We start from the raw sequence: 9,522 nt of genomic DNA on the forward strand, positions 1-9,522 counted from the left end.
TTTAGGTGAAGGTCTGAGTCTGGTAAATGTTGATGGTAGAGAGTGGAATCTGAAGCAGCTGCTGTTTGCAGATGATACTGCACTGGTGGCTGATTCAGAGGAGAGATTGAGACAGTTGGTATTGGGGTTTGGAAGGGTGTGTGAAATGAGGAAATTGAAAGTAAATGAGAATAAGAATACAGTGATGACATATACGAGGTCAGTAGATAGTAGGAGGATGAATATAGTTTTGAATGGTTATTGCTTGAGGAGGTAGAGTGTTTTAAGTATTTAGGGTCACATGTTGCTGAGGATGGAAGAATAGGTGCAGAAGTGAAATTTAGAATGAATGAAGTAGTGCTAGGAGGAATGAAAAAAGGGTTTAGATGTCGTTCACTTACAATAGATGTAAAGACAAGGTTTTATGAGGGTGTTGTGGTACCGACTACGTTATATGGGGCTGAAACATGGATTATGGGTGTACCGGAGAGGAAATGTTTGAATGTAATGCAGATGAGATGTCTGAGGAGTATGTGTGGAGTGACGCATATGGATCGAGTGTGAAGTGATGAAGTGCAAAGGAGAACTGGAGTTGTTTGGGAGATGGCTGATCGAGTCGAGCAGAGGGTGTTGCGATGGTTTGGGCATATGGAGAGAATGGATAATGGTGAAAAAGGTAACTAAATCTGATGTGAGAGGTGTAAGGCTGAGAGAGAGACAACGAATAGGATGAATTGACAGTGTGAAGAGAGTGTTGGATGCGAGAGGGATGTCTGTTGACCAAGGAAGAGTGGCTGTTGTTACATAGCCTATGATTTCATCATCCTTTGTGTAATTTTAACGCACAGTATGCTGCATGTTTGATCACGAGCGTGTTCTGCCTCAGTCCCCCCCTTCTACCGTTATAGTAGAGTAAGTCGTCCTTTCTGTTATTCAGTGCGGGATTGTCGACCGTTTGTCCCCATCGCTTCATTTGCGCGTCCCTCTTACAAGTTGTGTCAGGCTCTGCCGGCCCCTATATAATGAGCTCAGTCTCTGCATCATTGCCACTTAGATCTGCTCCTCATTTTGTTCACATCTCTGTCCTCCCCTGTACAGATATTATTATTGTGAGTGCTCAAGAAATCTCCAACCATCTAGCAGCTGTGTGTAATTTGAGTATAACTGTTGTTGCATTTTCTTTCTTGTACTGTATAGCATAAGTTTAATTTGTAGGCCTAGTGAAGTTTTTGTAATTCGTGTGGGGTTCTTTATGTCAGTCATTTTTTATAATAGTTTGTATCTGTAATTATTTATCTGGCATTCACTGAGTATTATCTGGTATCTCATTTTATCAGGGCTGACTTAGATAAATTTACTCTTGCTAATTTCGTGTTAATAGAGGCTATTGCAGTTAACCATATATTTAACCTGTTTATTTGCCATTACATTATCCTTATGAGTCCTGAATGTTTTGTTGTTAGTTTGTGCATTAAACTTTAACTTGTAATTTTATCTAACTCTTTTGTTTTGAACCTGGAACTTTACGGGACAGTAGTGATTTTTTTTTGTATTCTCACTTAGTGTACATTATCTTTCTCTGTTCCGTAACATAAATTTGGCGACCTCATATCAGGATATTCAGGATATTATCATAAGGATATTGTTTGATATTTTGTGACTGTGATATATTCATGATGGCTACTATTTCTACACTTGATGAAGCCAGGGATTTTTTGTCAAATGTGCAAACAGTGTGTGATATAGAAAACAGAACAAAGAATGAACTTAAGATTGTTGCTCAACAATTGGGATTTGTTGTTCGCTCTCATCAGTCTAAAGATCAGATTGTTGCCATGATTAATGAAAGCTTGTTCAATGTAACTCCTCCAAATGAGCAAACGCAGATTGAATTAGCTAAGTTACAGCTAGCTCTGCAGGAGTCTCGTGTGAAGGAAGCTGAATTTCAGGCAAATGCTAAGCAGGCTGAGTCTCAGGCTAAGGAGGCGGAATCTCAGGCACGGATTCAGGAGGCACAGATACAGGCACAAGTTGAACTTGCCAGGATTCAGGCAGACCATGAGTATCGCATGAAACAAGGTGGAACTGGATCATCTAGCTCTGATGGTTTTGATGTGGCTAAAAATGTTAAACTTGTCCCTCCTTTTAATGAATCTGATTTAACAAAGTATTTTCAGTTGTTTGAGAGGGTAGCTACAGGTTTTAATTGGCCTAAGGAGTATTGGCCAGTACTCCTTCAAACTGTTCTCACCGGTAAAGCTCAAGTAACTTATGTATCTTTGCCTCAGGATCAGTCTGATAATTATGATGTAGTTAAGAGCTTGATTCTTAAGGCCTATGAGCTTGTTCCTGAAGCCTATAGAGTAAAATTTAGGACAACTTACAAGCAAGATAAGCAATCCCATGTTGAGTATGCAAAAATCAAAGAAGATCTGTTAGAGCAGTGGTTAAATTCTAAGAATGTGGATTCTGATTTTGGTAAATTTAAGCAGATGATTTTGCTGGAGGATTTCAAGAGGTGTATTTATAAAGATGTAAGCCTATATCTTGATGAGAAAAGAATAGATAATTTGTCTGATGCTGCAGTTTTAGCTGATGAGTATGTTCTCACTCACAAGAGATATTCTAGAGAAAAAGGGAAAGCTGAGAGTAAGTACGTTGCCTCTACTCAGAGTACAGGTAACAGGAAAGAAAATAAAGATGATGTTTCTCAGGAAGTAAATACCAGCTTCACCTCTAGATTTCAGAAAAGTAAATGTACTTATTGTAGTAAGCTTGGTCATACTACGGAGAGATGTTTCAGGAGACAGCGTGATGTGAACAAAAAGGAGTCTTTAAATATTCAGTCAATTGGTCTAGTGTCCACTCTTGAGAGTTCCCAGAATTCTTTAACTGAGTTAACTGAACCTGCTTTGAGGGGTAACTTAAATTCTCATGATGGAGCTCCTCTTTTGAGCAGTAACGTGGGTGACACTCTCAAGAGTTCATGTGCTAATTTCCTGTCTGATGGTTTTGTCAGTCCTCTGGACAGTAATGACAGGAAATCAGTTAAAATATATCGTGATACAGGTGCTTGCCAATCCCTTATGCTGACCAGTGTTCTAGGCTCTAATTTTAATTCCTCTGATGAAACTGTAATCTTACAAGGTGTAGGGAATAACTACTTCTCTGTTCCTCTGTGCAGAGTGAATTTAGAGTCTGGTTTTGTTAATGGTTCCGTTATGGTTGGGTTGGTTGAGACACTCCCAATGTCAGGTGTAACTTTCTTACTTGGAAATGATATTGGTGGAAGTCAAGTGTGTCCAGCTCCTCAGTTGTCTAGTGAGCCAGTGGCTGCGTCCCAGGATTGTGATGTCCCTGATGTGTTCCCTGCATGTGCTGTCACTAGGGCTAAGTCTATTACAGGAGATTTGTTCTTAACTTTTCTTCTTGTACCACTACAGACCTACTGAAAAAGGGAGTTAAATTTGTCTGGACCGATAACTGTGAATCCTCTTTCAACAAACTTAAAGCTATTCTATTAAGTCAGCCAGTGCTCGCTACTCCAAATTTTGCTAAGCCTTTTAAGATGGCTGTTGATGCAAGTGATACAGGAGCTGGGGCTGTTTTGCTGCAAGAGGATGATCAGGGTATTGAACATCCTGTATCTTATTACAGTAAGAAGTTCACTCCACCTCAAAAGAACTACTCAACTATTGAGAAAGAGCTTTTGGCCTTGATTTTGGGTTTACAGCATTTTTCATTTTATTTGTGTTCTGGTTTTGACCCCATAGTCATTTATACCGATCATAACCCACTGAAATTCCTTAGTAAGTTTAAAGATAAAAATCAGAGATTGACAAGATGGAGTCTACTTCTTCAGGAGTTTTCATTAGACATACAACATGTCAAGGGGAAAGAAAATGTTATTGCAGATTGCTTATCTAGACTTTAGACAGATTGTTTTAGAGTAATAAGAAATTTCCTTTGTAAATTTCTTTTTCTTTGTGGGGAGGTGTTACATAGCCTATGATTTCATCATCCTTTGTGTAATTTTAACGCACAGTATGCTGCATGTTTGATCACGAGCGTGTTCTGCCTCAGTCCCCCCCTTCTACCGTAATAGTAGAGTAAGTCGTCCTTTCTGTTATTCAGTGCGGGATTGTCAACTGTTTGTCCCCATCGCTTCATTTTGCGCCGTCCCTCTTACAAGTTGTGTCAGGCTCTGCCGGCCCCTATATAATGAGCTCAGTCTCTGCATCATTGCCACTTAGATCTGCTCCTCATTTTGTTCACATCTCTGTCCTCCCTGTACAGATATTATTATTGTGAGTGCTCAAGAAATCTCCAACCATCTAGCAGCTGTGTGTAATTTGAGTATAACTGTTGTTGCATTTTCTTTCTTGTACTGTATAGCATAAGTTTAATTTGTAGGCCTAGTGAAGTTTTTGTAATTCGTGTGGGGTTCTTTATGTCAGTCATTTTTTATAATAGTTTGTATCTGTAATTATTTATCTGGCATTCACTGAGTATTATCTGGTATCTCATTTTATCAGGGCTGACTTAGATAAATTTACTCTTGCTAATTTCGTGTTAATAGAGGCTATTGCAGTTAACCATATATTTAACCTGTTTATTTGCCATTACATTATCCTTATGAGTCCTGAATGTTTTGTTGTTAGTTTGTGCATTAAACTTTAACTTGTAATTTTATCTAACTCTTTTGTTTTGAACCTGGAACTTTACGGGACAGTAGTGATTTTTTTTTGTATTCTCACTTAGTGTACATTATCTTTCTCTGTTCCGTAACACTGTGCATGACAGAAATAAATGGAGAGAAACTGTGAATGAATAAATGATGACGCAGCCCTGGGGGGATATTCTCCCACATTTGGTCTGATCAGCTAATCACATCAGGTGCGGGTAAGGGGATGGGTCTATTATGATGTGGCAGGGGTAAACCAGCTTTTCTGTCGGGCCCTGCTGCGGATGTCACTGATTACACTTCGCATTTCATCTCGTGCAGTGTGGTGCGGTGAGGATCTGCCCCTTCTCCCCTCTGGGGCTAAGATGCGAGTGAATGTGTTTGAATGCATTAGTAAATTGAAAGTGAGTCGTCCTGTCTCGGCTACCTCCTTTTCCTTGGGGGAAGCAGCCTAGGTATATAGATGGTATTAGTACCAGAGATTACCGTGTGTTACAGTGTGTTTAAAACCAAAATTTGTCAGTGCGGTAATCATGAGCAACGAAATGTTTTGATAAATTACAAACAAAACTGTACCCTGGTGGCAAAAGGTGACTGGTACTGCACTGTGTGGTGATCGAGTTGAGCACCAATGCATTGCACCTGGTAGGGTTACGTCAAGTTTTGCTGCAAAGTTCTCTGGCTCCTGTGGAACTGACACTCCACACGATCACTGCCGTATGTACAATTTATAAACAGCCTCATCTAGATGGGTTTTTGTTCGATGGCAGTTTTAGGTTTTCATTTAATTCACTTACATTCATTGTCAGATGCCCATTGAGCTTCATCGTGCTTTCAATTAAAAAAAAAAAAAAGCTTCCCAAATATTAAGTGGGCTATATTCTACTGCTATATGAATGCTATTTTTCTTAACTTTAGGAACGATTTTGGGATGTCAAGTGGGCCGTTCTTGCTCTAAGCGATTTTTTGTTTTACGCGAGGCCTTGGGAACGTAACCCTCGCCTAAGGTGCGATATATATATATATATATATATATATATATATATATATATATATATATATATATATATATATATATATATATATATATATATATATATATATATATATATATATATATATATATATATATATATATATATATATATATATATATATATATATATATATATATATATATATATATATATATATATATATATATATATATATATATATATATATATATATATATATATATATATATATGTATATGTCAGTTCTTATATGGAAAGTGGGCTAATCGGTTAGTCTGTACGTTCTATAGTAATTAATGCCATTCAATCCCCTCACGATGTAATTAAACGTAAGCTAGAGTTTTCGGTCTTAAGGCGTTTGATGCAGCCTTTATTAAGTATTCATTACAGTGCCTGGGCTCTACAATAATTTGATCTAAAATTGCCATCCTTACATCTTCTGTGTTCATTTGTAGCAACAAATTAGCAATAAAACGCGATGCTAATCATGAAGAAGTGCTATGGAAAGGCCGTGCGGATGTAATACTGCACTTTTCTTTTACTGACATACTGTTGTGAACACTACATAAAAGAAAGGATTAATGTCAAATTTCTGCCGGCAGAGGACAGGCTAATTGCAAAAGCTTACCCCCCATCACCCACCCACCGTACTCCAGAGCACTGGTATGATTGTCGGAAGGATCCGAGGTTTGCAGCTTCGCTTACCTTCATGTCTTGGCTAGTGTTCCGTTTGTCCTGCTGTCATGCATAGCAAGAAATTGAATTGAATGCTCCCAAAGAAATAATGTTAATGATGGTGCTGTACATCTCACACAAGGGAACTAACTTTCAGCTATATGTTTTTTCAAATAATTTCCTTTTTCTCCGAAGGCTCATTATAAAGTTTACATAACTGGAGCGAATTATATTGTTTATAAAACTGTATAACTAGTAATGCACTGTAAATATGAATTCATATTTTAAAACCGACAACTAGTTTGGAATGTTATTGAAGGCTTTGTTTCTGTCAATCTAATCCATGGTGATGGGAAACCATGACAGGCTAACTGACTATGACTGCCATACAAGCAGTTTAGTCCAATGCATTATGAATTTACGATTTTTTTTTTCCCGAGAATACGAGTCAATTGGACTCCTCTCACTCATTGGATGAAGGACAAAAGGCTTCCATCATCCTAATTTATGTCTCGAAATGATAATGTAAACTCGCTCTAACACCATATATAAATAAGTGTTGTTTTTTTGTGCGTATGCTGAGTCTTGCGTGGATATGGATGCTACGTATCCTTATCATGAAGGGGTAATGACGTTCTAATGCTGGGCTGTGCCTCATCCCAAGATCATGCAAGATCAGAATATCGCACTAATCTAACAAAGAACCCTAACCCTTTTCAGCTCTTTTACTGACCACGCATATTCAGAGTATAAAGCTGATTAAACTAGTAATCAAGGAGATTCATTGCTACTAATGGTCATGGGCTCAACGAATTCAGTGGAACTACAAAAAAAAACATTGAGATTGTGAATACTTCAGTACTGTCAGATAGAGCAAATCTTTATTACACTTTATATATGATTTTATCTGAATGCTAAGTCATGATAAGGCATCTGGCAATTAACAGGGAGACAGAAAATATCCTTAGACACACACACACACACACACGCACATAAATCTATCTATCTATCTATCTATCTATCTATCTATCTATATATATATATATATATATATATATATATATATATATATATATATATATACAATCGTACATTAAAGTACCATCGTCATCGTGGGAGTCGAACCCACTTCATCACAGCAGGTCTAAAAAGATGTGTGTCTGTCACCTAATTATGAAGTTTTTCTTTTCAGATCCACCCACCCCGACCTATTGCAGTGTGGGTGGTAGAGAATTTCAGCCTTCCGGTCATGATGGTTGACAAATTATTAATATATAAGCTACAGGTTGAATAACATCGAGACGCAAGGCACCCTCATCAGTGTGGGGCTCGAACCAATGTCGCCACCGCAGGACTAAGAGTGATCTCAACATACCGTAATACTAAGGTTTTTTATTCAGATCCACACCTATGTGCTGAAGGAAATTCTTTAAGCTAGCGAGGAAAAAAAAAAAAGTTATAGGAGTTATGTGTTTGACTCCTTCAGCCAGAGACTGTTATATATATTTTACTCGTGTTATCTTTAGATGATTTCTATACATTATTTTTTTTTGTCAAGATTACTTAATTCTGTTTAGGATATAGTTACTTTTCAGCCTGGACAGACTACAGACATTACGTCTTCCCTCAATGCAATAGGTCCCTTGTAAGAGTAATGAAGCTTTCTGTTTGTAGTAATTTAACATTCAGAAGGGATTTACAGAGTAAGTGGTCGTCGAAGTGAGGATTTTTATAAACAGAAATAAAATTATCTGTCTGGATCAGTAACGTAGCAGAAAATACATTATAATGAGGGAATTATAAACAGTCTCCACTAAAGACTCTTACTTGTAGATGGAGGTGAGATGAGCAGAGAGGCAACTGTTTTGAGTGCTGAAGTGCTCTTCACTTCCCGCTGCTTCTGTACCTGGTGAGGCGTGGAACACAAATGTGCTCTCACGTGCTGGGGTAGATATTATAAGGTGTTACAAGGGAAGGGACAATGGTGGACCTCACCCGTCCCCTCCCCCCTTCTCTCTCTCTCTCTCTCTCTCTCTCTCTCTCTCTCTCTCTCTCTCTCTCTCTCTCACCTCTCTCTGGGATTCATTTCCACACTAACACTACCACCCTTAATTTGGTTAGGCGTTTGATATTTCTTAGTATTTTGAGAAAAAATAATGTATTTTTCACCATCATCATCATTAATCCCTACGTGTCAAGTGGGGTTGGTGGAGGATTAGTGCCCCTCCCTGTAAAACAACTCTAAGCCGTTGGCCACCCCGTTTGGGATACATGGCGTCTGGCAATGAATGAATGAAAAAAAATGAATCATCATTGTCATCATCATCACACCAGACTGATTTCTGACCTCATACGTCTCTCATATTGACGGTGTTAGTGAAGGTGTTGTCTACTACATTTTGAAAATCCTATCCTAAACCAAATAAAAACATGTAACGTTAAATATGAAAATAAAATAAGAATGACGACATCGTTGGTAATGGGTTAAGGGCTCGTATTCTCCTCGGTTAAGGAAGATCCCTAACACTTCTTCCTTAGCGATTGATTTTTGGATACGGTGGGCTAATATCGTTTTGTGCATTGTTTATGTTGAGTCTGGTGACATTAAAATGATTTAAATAACACGGAAGAGGACGGCAAGAAGTAGTAAACAATAAATCGCTTAGGAAGAGGTCTTAGGGAGCTTTCTTAATCGACGAGAGTACGGTCCAAGGTGTAATATGGTAAAGTTGATCATTCAGAAGTGCTGCGCAGTGTCCGATACCAGCGAGAAAACGACTGATCTTATAGGCTCGTCGGATAGGATTTAACCGCTTCATCATAACGTACTCTCTGCTTTATTATTGCTATCGACACGCGATTTTATGCAGGCTACGAAACTTTCTGAATGGTACTTGTTAATTGTGTTCCTCTGTATTTCCTACTTCCTATGACCTCCAGTCTTTTAAACGCAGTGTGTCCAGGCATCTCGAAATGAATGGATATTGAATCTGTTATTTTATTTTTATTTCTCCTAGGACGAAACAGTCTTGCGGCCTTTGGTTTCTTGTTACTTGCACTATATATATATATATATATATATATATATATATATATATATATATATATATATATATATATAGAGATATATAGATATATATACAGATATATATATATATATATATATAT

At 37.8% G+C, this 9,522-nt stretch overlaps 1 protein-coding gene across 1 annotated transcript in view; it reads right to left on the bottom strand.

Annotated features, from left to right (window-relative positions):
- The window catches only part of LOC145395423 (uncharacterized), a 50,555-nt gene extending 42,288 nt beyond the window's left edge, over positions 1 to 8,267 (bottom strand). The window contains exon 1 of the mRNA XM_080269027.1: positions 8,182 to 8,267. The gene's annotated coding sequence lies outside the window, so the exon portion shown is untranslated. The remainder of the gene's footprint in view (positions 1 to 8,181) is intronic.
- Between the last annotated feature and the right edge of the window lie 1,255 nt (positions 8,268 to 9,522).

This window comes from Coenobita brevimanus, chromosome 31 (assembly GCF_032717465.1).
Source record: "Coenobita brevimanus isolate Jiangsu-jjx chromosome 31, ASM3271746v2, whole genome shotgun sequence".
In the NCBI taxonomy this organism is placed as follows: domain Eukaryota; kingdom Metazoa; phylum Arthropoda; class Malacostraca; order Decapoda; family Coenobitidae; genus Coenobita; species Coenobita brevimanus.